We start from the raw sequence: 18240 nt of genomic DNA on the forward strand, positions 1-18240 counted from the left end.
TCTTCAACATCCAGCGATGGTGTCCAGCGTTCCTAGGTTGATGGTACAGGCTGTATATGCTCTCAATACCACCCCTGGGCTATTTTAAGATACGCTAACACAAAAATCTGCATGTCTTTTCTTCCTAGTCTTTGCAGGTGAAAATATTCATTTTCTCTCCCAATTTGATTCAGTTACCCAGGTTGCAAGTGCCAGATTTGAACATATAATCAAGGGTTCTAAAAGGAGGATAAAGAGCATCAGAGAGGATGAGAAAGTGGGAGGGTAGGAAGGCTTGTTGATTTTCCTCATCAAGCAAACTGTGTAAGAACGGACCTTCAGGCACAGAGGCTGGAGGTGATAACTAGGCTCGAAGGCATGGGACCCAGAGCTTGTGCTACTCAGGGACACAAGCCAAATGTTCAAACACCCGTTTTCATGCCCCTTATTCGCACTGTTTATTTAAGCATTCCTTTTTAAACAGTGATATAAGTATATTTTCCAGATAATTGATCTTAGACAAATACCTCACTTTTCTTTTTAAGAGACTTAAATCATTTGTAGTTTCTAAAAGTTCACCATTTGTATAACTTATTTTAATTTGCTTTATCAAAATAAAGTATTAATCCCCTTCACATGCCCTTATCTCTAAATAAGTGAGAATATTATCTATCCTCCAAAGGTCCAGTAGGAGCCCATTGTACCTCTAATAAAGGAAATATTTGTTTAACTCTTTGCTGTGAAAAACTAATAAAAAATAAGTGCATTTTATGCGTCATTTTACCCCACATCAAATTTATGTATCTTAAATATTACACATCAGTTGAAATGAAGCACATTTGATAAGAAATGCACATTGGCCAAATGATAGGATTTAGATGCAAAGTGAAAATTGTCCCATTGTTTCCAGTCTTCTTGTCACACTCAGTTCTTTGTTTTCTGTCAGTTTTCTGGAAAGCCATTGGTCCTTACTATTCGTCAAGGTGAAACTTCAAACCATTTCACTCTTTGCAGTTTCATCTGGTTAATTATTTGAGTGTGGTTGCAGATTGTGTTTAATATACCTACACATAGTTATTAAGAAACTATTTACATTAAAATGGATTAACGTAAAGTAGAAAGAATACTCTTTCTTGTTTCTAACATCGTAATTTATTTACTGGTACTTATCCCATAAGCAGCTACTCACTGAGTACCTACTTTATGTCATGAGCATGACTGGTGACAATGATGTAATATTAAGAAGGCTCTTTTCCCTCCAGGAACCATAAAATGAGTACTGACATTGGAGTTAGAGCCCAACTTGGCCACTGAATAGCTTTCTGATTACAAGCTTCAGTTTCTTCCTTATCAAATAGGGGAAGTAATGACTACTTCACAGCATCCTTGATAGAATCAATTGAACACATGAGGTGGTACATAAGGCATGACCGGTGATAGTAGTAAAGGTGGTGAGAAATGAAGTAAGGTGCTAATTGGACGTAACTGAGGGAAGAGAACAATAGTAGAAATTGAAGAAGTAAAAAGTGAGCGCCGGGTAGGATCCACACAGAGCAGGATATCTGTCTAACAGAACCCAAGCCAGGTCTCCAAGTCACCTGGGAGGAAACTGCATTTAGAAGCCTGCAGGTCAACATCTGCCTAGCGAAGTCTCTTCCCAGGTGACTTAGAGACCTCATTTCCATAGTGGATTGAGAACTCAGACATCAGTGTTGATAGAAGAACTCCTATCATTGGTGGCACCAGACAATCAACTTAACAACGCTAGTTCAACGGATCTCTTTGAAAGTAAGTGCACGTAATGAGAATATCTGGGGAGAAAGCTGCTGTGAAGTTAGCCTTTGAAATTCATTCAATCATTGAAGAAAGATTTACTTAGTAACTACCATGTACCAAACACCCTTACATATTTTGGAGGGGGAGGGAAATTACAATAAATTATAAGAGGGAAAATACAGCTGAGGCCTAAAGGGAGAAAAACAGCTTGCTAGGCAAAGAGGCAGGCAGCAGGGGCAGCATGGGCAGCTCCTCCAAGGTAAGGGGCAGCCGAGCTCTATGGAAGAACTTTATAGAGGGTGGATGCTGGGTTTATGGGAGAAGAGGCTGGAGAATTAAGAAGCCACAAGAACAAGCAGACAATTGTAAGTCATGTTACAGAGTTTGCATTTGATCCTGAGAGCTTTAGAAAGACATTAACGGCTTTAAGTGGGGAAAAAAACATGATCGGATGTGCAGGAAAGTAAGTTGACTCTGGCCTCAGGGTGGAGCGTGGTTTGCAGGGGATTGAGGCAGGAGTTAGAACAATTAGGAAACTCAAGGGGGAGTCTAGGCAGGGAAACTTGGTGGCCTGGACTGAGGTAGTTCAGTGGAAAGGGGAAGAAGGGAAATGAATATAGAAACAAGGTACAGAGGAGTCCTGGTTGAATCCTAGTAAGCTGTTGTAAATCATGATGGATAAGGAACAGGGAGAGTATGTTTGGAGTGGATGTGGCTGGAAGAGAGGAGGAATCCTGTTCTGGGCAGGTTGACTTTTTAGCGCCTACAGATACATCTAAGTTGATATGACTCGTGGACCGTTGTATCAATGGATCTGGTACTCCAGCGATAGGCTGAACTGGAGACAGAAATCTGGAAATGATTGACATTTACAGTACTAGGAATTGGACTTAGGCAGTTGGATAAGATCACCCAGAGAAAGTAAGAGGATAGCCTGGGAATGAACCCTGAGCAACAATTACATATAAGAAATGAGCAGAGGACAAGAACTTCATGAAGACAGAGAAGTGGTTAAAGAGGCAGGAAGAAAACCAGATGTTTTGATGCCACAGAAACCAAGAGAAGAGCATATAGTAGGAAGGACAGGGGGTCTATACTGTCAAGGTTCACAGAGAAGTAACCAGTGACATTCTGAAAGCAGTTTCGGTGAAATGGAACAGGCATAAGCCAGATTAGAAGAGAGCAGATTAGAGGGTGGCAAGCAGATGGAGACAGTGAGAACAACTCTTTCAAGAATTGTAGCCATGAAGGGGAAGAAACAATTAGGACAGCAGTTAGACGGGGGCCAGATTTAGGCCACAAATAGCCTTCCAAAGAACAAGACGGTCCCTGAAGCCGAATTCATTGGAGCTAATGGATACCTTTCATAGTCATTTCAGGAGGGAGGCCTATAACTAAAATGGCACGAGGAGAGAGAGCTCTCAACCAGAAAAAAAGAATATGCATGAAAGAAGCAGCGAAGGGATGTTGGGATCCTTCTCATCATTTTTAATAAGCAGAAAAAGGCAAATAGATTTACGTTTCGATTCGTGCTCTCTCTCTCTCTTTGTTCCCTGCCTCCCTTTCTACTCCTCTCCTGTATGTACTGTATATTCCATGTAAGAAGACTCTCTAGTCTAGAACAAAAGGAACTCCTCCTCAGAAGAAATAAACACTCATAGTCACTAACCATAGCACTTTCTTGTTTTCATACAGTCAATATCCAATTCTCATTTGTTACATTCTGCTCAACTGCTTCTCTCTTTGCTTAATAAATCAAACTTATTGTGAAGCTACAAGAGACAAATGACAGGTAGTTCTAATGGAAATCAGAGCCTTCTTTTACATCCATTAAAAGCAGCTTTGAGAATATTTTCTGGCATTTTAAGTAAATATGCTGATATCTACTTTGTAACCTGAGAAAGCCAATTTAAAAATTCTTTATTGCTCATTCAGTCTGAAAGGCAGGTTGAGCTGAATCGTCTGTGGAGCTGGGTTATTGCCTCCTGGGTTCCAGTAAGAAACAGATGTATCATAAGTGACAATGTTTGTATTTATTTACAAAGCATCAATATTTCAACCCCCTCATAGCCATAACATTTCAGGAAGAGTCCTTAATATTCTCTCTCTCTTGCACTAAAGCATCCTTTCTTATGAGGAAATATGTGAAAGGTATCTGATTTCAAGATGAACTCAAATAATTTTCTCATCTGGAGAATACATGAAAAGGTAAATAAGTGGAAAAATACTTCTGAAAGGATTTAAATTAGTGGCATTCAATGACTAATCATAAAATCCTATTGGTTAAAAAAATGCCTACTCATGTCCGAAGGGGAAGTAATAAAATATCATACCAATAAACAGTAATAATCACAATCACTGTGGATCTACAAAACCTTATTAAATATCCCTTGACAACAATTTTGAACAAAACTCTAAGTAATTATCGAGCCTCATTTTAAATTAAAACCTGGCCCTGGTGCCCACGTCACTCTTACGCACGCATGGTAACAAAGGAGACTTGTGATGGCTTTGTATATATTGCTGTAGAGTTAGCTGGCTGGCCACCCTTATGATATAATCTCCTTCTACTGCAATTTAATTAAAACAGAAAGATCTGACCTTTGCTGGAGATTTTCTTATCCATAGTACTAAAAATATCCCCTGGAAGCAATCTGTCAATATGATCTTTCAAACACAATCATGCTAGTACTAGAGAAGAAGAGAAAGGAAATGAGAAAAACCAGGACCCATAAAGGTTAGCACAGGTTAGCACATGGTAGTTGTACTGAACCAGAGTCACAAGGTTGTCTATAAGGAGGATACGGAATACATTTAAACCACCTAATTACATGAAGCAATGAATGAAAGTCCTCCGTCTAGTGCCCACGTGTAATAAGGGACTTATATAATAGAATAAGGCAATGAGAATTGCCTCTCATTCCCCCACCCCTCTTCTAGGAATTATCCTTGCATCTCTTTTGGTTTGGATGATCCTTAGAGGATTCAGAGCCTTGATTTATAGATATTCATAATATTTTCCTGTCCTGTAACCCCCAGAATTCTGTGCATTCTGTAGCAAAAGATTTTGCAATGAAGAAAGAGCTCTTCTCTATTGATGGTGACAGGATTTCACTACCCACTCTGTTCTAATGATTGAGATGTTCCTGCCTGGTCATAGGGCAAATGTCATGTAACTTTATAGCTATGATGAGAGAGGAAATTTTCTCTTTTTCACCACGTGAATGTGGGCTTCTAATTTTTAAGTATAATCTGATGGGTGAGGAATGAAAGTGTTAGAGAGAAAAGTATAGCTCAAGGAGAAACAGAACCCATGCTGGGAAAAAAAGTTCTGCTAATCGTGCTTATCATTCAATGGAAAATGGTAAAAAGGTCCAGATTTGAGGTCAGGCAGACCCAGAGTCAACTTCTTCAGCACTTCCTAGTCATTATGCTTTAGGAAATATACCCATCACTTCTGAGCCCCTGGGTCAGCCCATTAAATGTCTATTAAAACAGTATTATCAACTTTGCAGACTTCTCAAGATAACAGAGGTAACTTTACTCTATCATCCAGTATATATTTGATGTTTAATAATAAGTAGAAACTATTATAAACAGTCAAGAAAATTAAAACATCCCTAAAGAAACCGTGGGTCAAGATGGGAAGCCACAGATTCCCCAATGAAATCCAAACTTAAGTTAGATTCTAATGACCAAACTCCTGTTGTCAACCAATGAATCAGATAGCACGCATTGGTCAAACCTAACTAGTACTTCAACTATCTGTGCTTTAACTAGTGCCACTTACCAACTGTACATTTGGAAGACTGAGATGAATCTAAGGCATGGACAAAGGCTAAGAGAAACTATGTTTTATTCATATTTGTATTCAGAGCTAATCCTTAAAATCTTTAAGAATCAGTACGGAATGAGCATCGACCATAAGAATGGGTGCTGACTACAGACAAGTGCAATAGCTGTGACAGTGTTTGCAGGATGATTATCAGTCCTACACTTCTCTGTAATGCCTAGCATTGAACTTTATATATAGTAAATGCTCAATTAATATTTATTGAATTGAATTCATGCTGTGTTAACCTGCTCATTTTGCAAAAGTGAGGTTAATTAGGAAAAAAAAGTTGAATTAACAATGATCAATTTAAGGATTTATAAAATAATTACTCTGACTTTTTTCCCCCATGAAGATTTTTCAGCTTTTTGTGGATCAATTTGAGTGTATGTTGTCTGACTTAAATTTGATCTTCACTATTTTTCTTTTGATTAAATAACCTTTTAGTTATTTTTAAAACTAAATTTATTTTTATTGATTGGAAAATCCATTTGTATCTGACTTGTTCCAGAAGGATATGAAACAGCTCTATCTTGATTTGTAATTCACAAGCAGCTGTCAGGATTCTTGTGTCAACTCTTGAAAAGTGAGGAAACAAGTCCAGAGAGGTCAAGTGGCTTGCCAAAAATCACACAGTCAGTGAAGTGCAGAGTCAAGATTCACACCCAAATCACTTGGTTTCAAATCCAGTGCTATGTTCTCTCTGCACCATGCACCCTCTTGGCTGCGGAAATGAAGTCAAGGCCAGGCTTTATTTGGGGCAGACTCCAGCCTTACTGACAATTAATTCTCTTAGTGCTGTGTTCATCTTCTTGTGCTCAAGCTTTAGCAGCTAGGACAGAATCTGCATACATGCATGTTTAATAGTCTCTACATGTGTTTGAAGACTCTTGTCCATCTTTTTACATTACCAGGATTCTCTGGTTCTCATGAGAGGCTGGAATTTCTCTGAGCCTATTCCTCCCTTATGCCTATGGTTACCATTACCAATGGCTGTACTCACTGTCACAACTGTTCAGTTTCCCCCAACACACACCAGTTGTCACTCTGAAGCACACTTTCATCCCAGCTAATGGTTTTGTATGAATAGATTGGAGTTGTCTGAAAAGTGAAGCCATAACAATTTCAGTTGTGATGAAACATATATACTTTGCCCCTTTACATCTGCTTTTAAATCAAGTATAAATTTTAATAATTATTCTCAGCAGAGGCATCTGGAAGATGTGTTGATACTTCTTGGCAGTAGACACCAGATGGGTTATTCAATCTGGAACAGATGGTAAATTGATATTAAATAATGATAAGCCTGGACTTCTCCACCATTCATGATTCTCATTTTCTATTGATAGGTTTACCATTTTGGTTTAGCTCAGTTTTCTAAATTTCTTTTTCTAACCCATACGATTTAAGGAGAAAAAGAGGAGAAATTTTCTCCTTGATCAGAGAATATCTGTGGCCCTCAAGACACTCTGGGATTGAAAAATGAACTCTCATGAGCCCATGATACTAGGGTAGAGCTAGGAGACTCATCATTGTTTTTATGGCCACAGATCTAGGACTTTTCTACTCCTGCTCTGCCAATTAATGCAGCCCACTTCCCACAATCCTCCTCCCCCTATTCTGTGCTGTCAATAAAATTTCCAAGGGGAATTCTATGCAAAGGAAAACAGCCAAATGAGAGTGAAGTACACTTTTTTTAGTAGCTGCTTAAATATCCAATATTCAAATGTAGCTGTCTTCAGAAGGCAGGAGTTGGAGTAAACACGTTAGAGTTAAGTCCTGAATGGGACTTCTTAAATTGAAATCTTGGGCTAGATGCGTGAAATAAGGAAATACAGGGAAGAAAAGAGTGAGTTTTCTGGTCTGTGGATCAGTTTCTGCTTTGTCTCAAGAGAAACAGTTGCAGGGTCGCCAAGGCTAGGCTGTGGATCCACTTAGACTCCTGGATGGAAGAGTGAGAGCTGGATTGGTGACATGCAGGGACAACACAAACACTCTAAGTCAATGTTGTCCAAGTTGACCAATCAGATCATCAATCCCTCTTCCCTTGGAGAAGGGGAAGAATCTAGGAAGGGATAGAATTAGTGGAGGAAGAAAGAGAGTAGCTGTCCACATACAGCAATATCCAGGGTTCTAGAAAGTTACTATCACATCCATAGTTCTTAACTCTCTAATGCCTGAAGTTCTACTAACAATCTGTTCAGAATTTTATTTTAAATATTTTATAGCTAATAAAATACAGTTTAAAAATGCACAGAGAGCTGATTTGGTGGCTTTAGAGTAAGGAGGCAATGACTACAAAAAGAGGAGAGGGAGTATAAGGAGAGTGGGGGAAGAGACACCCAAATCTGAACAGTTCAAAACTAGGACCATTGAAGAAAAACATGATTTGCCTTGAGCTGGCCTTAGAAGTCAGTTAAGGTATAGCAGAATTGTTTGGGGTTTTTTTTGCACTGTGTGGCTTGCGGGATAGTTCCCCAACCAGGGACTGAACCCAGGCCCCTGCAGTGAAAGGGCTGAGTCCTAACCACTGGACCACCAGGGAATTCCCTCTAGCAGAATCTTCTCAGTAAGAGTCTTACTAACTGTTTAACTTCTTCACTGATTACCCAAAGTGGAGTGAGATATCAGTGAACTTGTTTCATGAAGGCAGGGAGAACGCCCAGAGAGAGTGCATCTTCTCCCAGTTCCACCTCAGTCAAAGGTTTTCCTTTCTGTATCGAAAATAGAGCACTCATCCTCATTTATAAACTCTCCATCATGCCAATTATTGGGGTTATACGAAGATTACACTGCAACTAAAAGTTAAGATTTTCTTTTGAGCTCTTGGATTTTGTTGCTTTTTTTCCTTTAATTTACCTAGAGACAACACAGAAGTTAGATGGGTGGTTCCTGAGGCCATAGTAGAACACCTCTGGACTTCTAGAGAAGTCAAAAATAAATAATGCTACCTTTATGAAGTTAAACAATAAGAGGAATATATACTACATCGAAGCAGAGATATAACAAGCCACCATAAAGGTAGATAATATCTCCAAAGATAGGAGAGCAGTAAATGAAGATAGTAGCATTTCCAAAGTTAGAGTTGATCAATGTACAGAACTAGAAGCACAGTCCCGGGAAAGGAGGAGCACCCCTTCCAATGCAGGAGTAACCCATGCCTCTGAGAATAAGGGAGCCAGGTCTTTGAATTCCCAATTCCAGCAACAGTAGCCATCTGCCATTGCAGACTCCTGAGCACACACTCTGGTTGGAGACACACTCTCTTACTAAGGAGGATTTTGTCCTCAAATCCACATGTGATTATCTACCTTAGTGGGCACCACCAGACCACCCAGGGGCCTAGGCAATGAAATTGTATTCCTCAAGACCCTAGGTTTCATACAGTTATCCCGTGGGCTGCCTCGGGGAGTGCCAGGGAAGTTGAGCAGGCAGAGCTTCTCCCTCTACCCCATCACCGTTTCCACCAGAGTAGCTCACTTTCATCTGTATATTACACTGAAGTTCTACATAAGGTCTCCTGGGGACAGATTCTGCACCTAAAAAATGTACAAAAACTCATCGGTATTAGTAAGGTCAACTATTAGAGTCTGCTCTTTGAATTCTTCCCAGTGGGCTCTACGTTGATCCCCAGGTGGCCTCCAATTGAAGTCCCTTGGTATCTTATCTATGACATGGACCTCTATGAGATTCTCTAGAGAAAGAGAAACACAAAGTCATGTATCTCAGAAATAAGCCAATCAAATAGTGGGCATGCTGTACACAAGGTAGAGATTTTTAAATTCTTTTTTTTTTTTTGCGGTACGCGGGCCTCTCACTGCCACGGCCTCCCCCGTTGCGGAGCACAGGCTCTGGACACACAGGCTCAGCAGCCATGGCTCACGGGCCCAGCCACTCCGCGGCATGTGTGATCTTCCCGGACCGGGGCACGAACCCGTGTCCCCTACATCGGCAGGCAGACTCTCAACCACTGCACCACCAGGGAAGCCCAGATTTTTAAATTCTTGATTCTTTCCGTCAAAGGCCAACTTGTGGATCTCAACCAGGAGTTGAGGTATTGAAAAGTGGGGCATTGAAAAGTATGTGAGGCTGCTTTGGGTGTTACAGTGATTGGGGAATATCATTGTAATCTTAGTGAGAAACAGAATGCAAAACATCTGTAATATGTGAGACAGTTCTGTATAATGAGGTTGGATCTCTCCACTAGAAGGCTAATACCATACTTGTTTAAAAATACTGCATAAAAATGGTCTATTCTCTTAACATAGTAAAATCATGGGGAATGTTCCTGGAATTCTCCCTAGAGGTTAGAGAATGCAGATATTTGTTTATATAGATTGATATATCATATTGTCATAGCATAATAACATAAAATTAAATCACTATTTCCTAATTCCATACTTTCTGAGCATCATTTAGAAGCCCATATGGATCTGTTGATGACTATTCTATTCCCTGTATCAGTTGTAGTTTCATTATAAATTAATGTATTAGCCATCCGGTTCTTAGACATTGGTATCTCATGAGTTGGTCTGTGAGACAGATCTATTCTCAGACACTGAATCAGGCTTCAGAGCCTGTAGAACAAAGGACTCCTAGATCAAGGATAACTCACAAAGTATAAGCCACTGTACAAGGCTCTGGATAACCTGCTGGCCTTTGCTTGTAACATCACTGCCTTAACTTGAACCTTATTTCAAACTATAACATACATATTCCTCTTGGAGAAAGTACTTAGACAAGAGATTAAAAATTTAATTTCAGAGTATGACTTTTGAAAGCATGTGAATGAAACTTAATTTATATTCTGTCATTGCTGTGAATGAGGACGGCATCAGGAAATGGCACGAAACATGTAATGTTAAACAGAGGATTAAGGTGTATGACATTATACATTAGGAACAAAAAATGCAAACACTTTTATGTAAGATTTTTCCCTAGCATTCTGCTCATTGTTAGTAACCTCCTTTTTTGCTTTTATGTAACTTATAAGAATCTTATAGAATATGACTAACTCATAAAATTTTAATAGAATTGGACACATGGCTAAAAATATCACCTGTTAATATAATTATTAAGCAACTTTATGCTTCAGAGCAGAACCAAGTGGGGTTAGGAAAAACAATCCCTTTGAAAAAAGCTATTTGTTTGCTAATACAATGTGTTATGGGAAGGGTTGCCCTTAATTCAATAGTCTAACCCAGGGCTGAAGTGATTATAAAAGAGTTAGAGGATTTTAGTCCCTTTTCCTGCAAATTCAGTATTCTGTGACAAACAGAACTTAGATGTGTTTTCCTGAATGGTAAGAAGTCATCACCAGTACTTAATGATATCCAGAATAAAAAAGCAACAGTCAAAACAACAGTATTTGCAAAATGAACATTGAGGAACCATTTTCTTATTTTTGTTACAGCCTACAATATATTTCCGGTGTGAAAAAATGCAAGACCCCAACATAATAACAGCCTTATGATAACTGCCATTGTTTGAATACTGGTTGTGAGCAAGGCACTTTGCCAAATGTTTTACATATTGCCGAGTACTTAGTGAGATGTAAGGTTTCTTTTAATCCAGAAAAGCCACCAGATAGTTGTTTCTAGATGGAGGTAGCAGGTTCCTTAGAGTAGATCTTTGTTGGAGAAAGCTCCATTTCTTAGATTTTTGAAGTTATGCAGATGTACAGGAAGTAAGTGGTAACTGTTATCTTGGAGGAAGGATATAGTAGAACCTTCTGTGAGCTGACAAAGGCTTCTCCTCCTAAAGTCCCTGGCACTAGGAAAAGTTTATTAAATTTACTTAGAGAACAGTGTTCTTTTGGGGAGAAATAAGACAAGACCCCAAACTCTTTCCTTTTGAGGTTTAACTCTATTCAAACTTCTCTAATGTATGGACATGGCACAAACTGAGATTTTCAGGCAGAAAAAGACAACAAGGACCCCAAAGAGCAACTTGGCATAAAGGAAGGGGGCATAATACAGTGAACAGGATCAATATCAGACCTGACACCTTTGTACAGAGCTGACCTCAGAAGAACTTAACTGTGCCCAATAATTGGATTTGCAAAACTCCTGGAAAACACCTTTAGTTTATATGACACATGCACAGCTATCCAAAGCTCTCTCGACAGACTGAGTAAGGGAATGAGAGATTTTGAGAGGATAGTTACAAATATTTGTTCTGCCTTTGCAAACATAAATCTAGGTTTCAACAGAGACTCATAGGCATAACAATTTCTGTTTTGTTTTTTAAGCCAAATTGAGGCAGACCTGAGGGTAACTAGGTAGTAACAAGGGTTAGGTCTTTCTGAGGTCAAGCCCCTCTTCTGCCATGGATAAAGAAACTCATAATGACATGAAGGTTACCATTTTTAAATGTGCAGATTGGGTAATGAGCAACCACAGAAAATAACGTCCTCATTTGTTACAAAGGGAATGGCTCTCCTGGTGATGCAGTTTGTGAATAGTTCACTGCATTTCCAAAATTGTATAATGTTATATTTCATAATATATTCTATAATATATAATAAATAATATACACACAGTACACAAATCCACAATAAATAGAGAGCATTACTCCCAGGTCTCCTGGATGCATCATGTGTTAGGGCAACATGATCGTGTAGGAGTCATGGCTGGGAGTGGATGTCAGATATAAGATTCAATTTGTGTGCTAACCTTCTCATTTCCTGCCCTTTCCAGCCTCACCCCCTCCTCCATCCCAGGACTATCAATAATAACAGTGTCGGTCTTCCCTGGTAGCACAGTGGTTGAAAGTCTGCCTGCCAATGCAGGGGACACAGGTTCGTGTCCCGGTCCAGGAAGATCCCACATGTCACGGAGCGGCTGGGGCCCTGAGCCATGGCCTCTGAGCCTGCGCGTCCGGAGCCTGTGCTCCGCAACGGGAGAGGCCACAACAGTGAGAGGCCCGCGTACCGCAAAAAATTAAAAAAATTAAAAATGATAATAATAACAGTGTCTAGGTGATGTGGACCCTCCTGTTTGTTGACAGTCTATGATAGCACTTAGATAATAGGCCCCAACAGCCTCTAGGAGATGCCACCCTCTCTTCACACAGCTGGGCTTAGAGGTGAGATTCCTGTCACACAGAGACAGGCAATTAAACCGACTGGCTTATTAGTGCCACTTAGTTCAGGAACAATGAATTTGAGGCTCTGAATAAGAAAGAATCTATTCCTTTGAGATGGACTCAATGACCTCTAGAGGTCACTTCTATGTCATTTTAGACAGTAATGAGGAAAATGCAGCTGAAGATAAGATTTCATAAGAGATGACGTCTGGATGTGCTCTCTGGGTGCTTTAGACATCTACAAAGCAGAACTGTATCCTCACAGAGCCTACCACTGGTGGAGGCCTGATAAGGATCACCAGTGATTATCAAATCCCCCTGCAATGGTTTTTCATTGCTCTTGGAACACAGCTCAAAATACCTAACATGAGCTATTATGCCCTGCCTTACTAGACCCATGGACCTCCCACTCTCGTCTCTTCCCATTCTCTCATGTGCTATACATAGAAAACATAACAGGCCACTACCCAAATGATCCAAATATTCAATAAATTTCGACCAAAATTTTAGCAGAGGGGTGTGTGTGTGTGTGTGTGTGTGTGTGTGTGTGTGTGTGTGTAAACTGTCAAATTGACATGCTGATACAAATTGCATGTGAAATACAAAGAGCCAGGAATAGCACCTCAGAGGCAGTCTTGAAGAAGAATAGTAAAGCTGGAGGAGATATAATATACACTATCAAGGCATATTATAATGTGATGGTGACAGTGTGGTGTGGGCATAATCATATACAAGTAGGCTAATGGAACAGAAATAGGGAGCCCAGAAACAGACCCACACATGTATGGATACAAATGATGACAAAAATCATGTTGCAGTGCAGAAGAGAAAAGATAGTCAGTCTACAAATGTTGCTGAATTAATTGAACATCATATAGAAAAAAATGAACCTCGACCCCTACCTCCTACTATACACAAAAACCAACTCTAGGTGTTATAGATCCATGTATGAAGTGAAAAAGAATAAAACTTTTAGAGGAAAATATGGGAGATTATTTTGGGGTAAACAAAAAAATGCTTAAATAGGATATGAAAGTACCAGCTATTAAAAACAAACCTGTTCATCAAAGAACAACATTAAGATAGTAAAAAGGCAAGCCACTCGATGTGAAATATTTGCAGTACGAGTGTCTGACAAAAGACCCATATGTATCAAAAATATATAATCCCTCTATTTCAATAAGAAAAAGGCACACAAACCAATAAAAAAATGGGTAAGAGATTCAAAAAAGACATTTTACATGAGACAGGATGTAAACCATGGAAAAATTTTCAACCATAGTCATCAGAGATATGCAAATTAAAATTACAATGTGAAATCTTTGCACACTCACCAGAATGACTGAAATTTAAAAGCCTGACAATACCAAATCCTGGTGAGGATGTGGCACGATTTGAACTTTCATGTACTGCAGGTGGGAATGTAAATAGAAACAACCAGGTTGGAAACTCTTTGGCAATATTTATTTAAACTGATTATAAGCAAAACCCGTGACACTGCAATTCCATTCCTAGGTATCTACCCAACAGGAATACATATATAGGAAATGTGCATGGGAGTATTTGTAATATTGTTATTTGTAATAACCCCAAATTGAAAACAACCCAAATGTCTATCAACAGTAGGGTGGATAAATAAATTGTGATGTATTCAGGCGATGGAACACTATAAGCAACAAAGATGAATAAACTAAAGCTACACAAAGCAAAGTGGATGAATCTCACAATGTTGAAAGAAAGAAGCTAAACACAAAATAGTACATACTATACAATTCAGTCATTTATATAAAGTTCTAAAACAGGCAAAACTAACATACTGGGACAGAGTCCGTGTAGTACTCACCTCCAGAAGGGCTAGTAATTAAGGACGTTCTGGGATGCTGGTAGCATTCTGTGTCTTGACCTAGGAGTTGGTTATGCAGGTGTGACCAGCTTATAAAAGTCATTGAGCTATACAGTTGATCTGTGCACTTTTCTTTATGTATGCAATGTTTGAATAAAATAATTCACTTTAAAAAAAAGCATTTTAGGAAGGGATCTTCAAAACTGCTACTTACTCTTGTTTGAGGGAGGCCCTGGTTCTCTTCAAGCTTAGCCAAGGGAAGCTGCAGGGAAGCCCTGTTTAGAAGGGAAAAAGAGATCTCTCCAGAGTGGTAATTGTTTACGTCGGACCATGGGTACATGTGATTTCATTATATTATTCTCTCTAATTCTGTATTTGGTTTTAATTTTCCATAATAAAACAATTTTTTTTCCTAAAAATCTATTAGAATATAAAACCTGATTTGCACCAAATCAAATCAGCAGCAAGTGAAATCTCTTTCTACTCTATTTTGTTAGCGCCCTAAGGAAACCTCATCACCAAAGCTTTTTGCTCACATTGGAAAGCTCTCCTCCAATTCACTTGAATCTGGAGAGTTCGGGTTTTTTTGTTTGTTTGTTTGTTTGTTTGTTTGGCGGTACGTGGGCCTCTCACTGCTGTGGCCTCTCCCGCCGCGGAGCACAGGCTCCGGACGCGCAGGCTCAGCGGCCATGGCTCACGGGCCCAGCTGCTCCGCGGCATGTGGGATCCTCCCGGACCGGGGCACGAACCCGCGTCCCCTGCATCAGCAGGCGGACTCTCAACCACTGCGCCACCAGGGCAGCCCTGGAGAGTTTGTTTTTGTGTGTCCTGTTTTTCTGTCCTTGGAACTAAAGATGTTCACTGTTTCCTCTCACATGAGACTCCCACCAGCCAATTATATCCTCTTCCATCCCAGTGCCTAATGAATGCCCTAATGACAAGTATAAACTTCACTGAAGAACGCGTAAGGATGTAGATAAAACTAAAGAATATGAGGCGAGAAGAGACTAAATGTCAAGCTAATGAGAGGTCTCATGCCAAATCAGCGAAAAGGAAGGGATTAATTATGGGAGTGGAGCAATAGAGATGCCCCCAAACATTTCAGTGAAGTGCAGTGAGGCAGGTTAGAGTCCAAAATAACAGCCCAATTGATTTGGGAGTGGGAAAATATTTGTTTTTAATTCATATGTCCCCTAGAAGTGACCCTATTTTTACCACACACACAAAAAAATCAAGACATGCTTTGAAAGATCAATAAAGTAAAACTACAGATAATTTTATTTTCAGTACACCAAAATATTCTTCCTAAATTAGGGGAGAGAAACAGTGCTTTGTAAAACTGATTTATTTTAAAAACCATAAAGAGAGAATGGTTGCCATTCAAGAAGTCACACAACCTTATATGTAAAAATACCTATAACTCTGATTTAGTTTTACTTTGAAATTATTGTTTTTATGTACCTTTTTATAACATTTTATACTGTTTACACTCCTCTTCAGGCTTAAACTTTTCTTCCCTTTTTCTCCTCTTCAGCCTGGGTAAAGTACCCTGCTCTCCCAGGTATGGAGCAAAGTGAAATTTTCCTTTGTCTCCACAATCAATCCCCATCTTGCCTCTACACCAGAGAGAGATTAAGGGGAAGTAGGTTCAATTTCCTCACTAACTGAATTACAATCCCTGCTTAGAAGTTGGGCAAGCTGCAAAAATAAACCTCAAATGTAGTGCAGTCCCTTGGAAATTCTAAACCAGTAGGTACCCCCACTGACCCCAAGGCTCATGCTGTGTATACTTTGAGGCACTGGACTTGAAACACGGCAGGGAGGAGGTTTAATGATGTTACACTGGAGTAGCAGAGAATCCATGTTTCTTTGCAATGATATCCATTGACATTAACCAAGAAAAGAGTTAGAATATAAAACAACTCTTTTCTTACTCTTAAGTAGTATCTGAACTTCTGCTAAGCACTCATGGCATAGACGTAGAAGACAGGGCAGGATCAGGAGCAGTCCATGCACAGCAAGGCCAAGCAAACAAGCTGAACCATTGCTAAGAGAATAAGAACAGAGCCTCAGGTTTCCTTGAGGATTCTGAGCTCCCTTGTAGCAGCACAATACAATGGTAATGGTACCTTGTGCTGGGTAGTTTTCAGCATGTATTGAGGACTCATCTTTATCCATACTTGCAAAATATCTAGAATTTAAAATAAAATATGAGTACTCACATGAGTTGGGGCTGAGATTTGTCTTTATCTGCAAATTATACTCCTAATATAAGGACATAATGGCATTGGAGAGCATGGAACAGCAAGAAGAACAGAATGAAGCCAGAAACAGTCCTCTTAAGCACACCTGCTAAACCTTTTCTTAGTGCGGAAAAATTGGGCGAAATTAGTATCAAAATGAACATCAACTCCCTTATAATCTGCTTTTCTTTATATAATTACTTTAAGTTAACCATATAGTAATGTGTTTACAAATAGTTTCAGTCTGTAGTGAGCGCTCATACATTCTAAGCTACTTTGTTTTCTTGCTGTAGGTAGAAGAATACTTGCCTATAGCTGGCAGAAACAACAGGATATGGATGTAGCTGCTTCCAGGACTGATTTTATTCATAATGCAGACTCTTTCTACCTTTCTGCTCTCATCCTCAGCATTTTGATTTTTCTTCTTCAACCTTGATCCCTTATGGTCACAGGATGGTGATCTCAGTTTCAGTCATCTGTTCTGTATGCAATTACACCCCAAGACAGGAAGGCCAGTTTCTCTTCATGTGTCTCTTTTTCTTAGAAATTTTTCTGAGAATCTCTCAGTAACCCTGCTGTATCTCATTGGTCAGAACAAAGTCATATGCCTAAGTATAAAACTAATCACTGATGAGGAGAATGGGATTACCATTCCTGGTCTAGACTCACCATGATTTGTCCCTTGGGGCTGGGCCACCTTCCTTATGTGCCATGCCTCTTAATATCTAAACAAAGCAGGGGTTCTCTTAACATGAGAAAAGGGATGGTTGCCTGTTGAAATGACAACAGACTACATATGCCACAAGTACTTTCATAAAGTTCTGAATTAAGGAATTTACCACGTATTATTACAGGTAGATATTGGGACTAGGTATATAAACATTAACTATGGCAATGACAGTCCTGTTTCCCACAGTGGGACAAGCAACTACTTACACAGTAGTGTGTAAGTTAATCTTCTCTGAGTAACTACTCTGTTCCTGTCCTCTGTGTCATGATAAGATACAGTGATGAAGACATCAGTGTCAAGCCTCAAGAAACTCACAATCTAATAGAGTGTTGAGGTATAATCAAGAGTCTGGTGAGCAAGAAATCAAGGTGGGAAGACAAGACAAAAAAATGGACAAGACAGAGGTCCCTGTGGTGAGGAAGCTTATAATCTAGGTTGCGGATAGGACCAATGCTAGCAAATCAACTGGAGAATAATTAAATGAAGCTGAAATAGTAGATTAGGAATACTACACTGAGGGCAGATTTAAGTTGTTTGGAGAGCCATAGGAAGTTTTTGAGTGCAGTAGTGATATGACCAGATCACTATAATAGAAGATAAACATGATGGCTGTGACATAAGAAGAAAAATACTGTGTCTAGCAGAGCCACTGTAGTCGCTATTAAATGCATAACTATGAAGCACTAAGAATGTAAACTCAAATTGTGATAGTGGTTATGGAAATAGGGGATGGAAGAGAGATTTTTAAAGG

The sequence above is a fragment of the Tursiops truncatus genome, chromosome 3 (genome assembly GCF_011762595.2).
Source record: "Tursiops truncatus isolate mTurTru1 chromosome 3, mTurTru1.mat.Y, whole genome shotgun sequence".
In the NCBI taxonomy this organism is placed as follows: Eukaryota; Metazoa; Chordata; class Mammalia; order Artiodactyla; family Delphinidae; genus Tursiops; species Tursiops truncatus.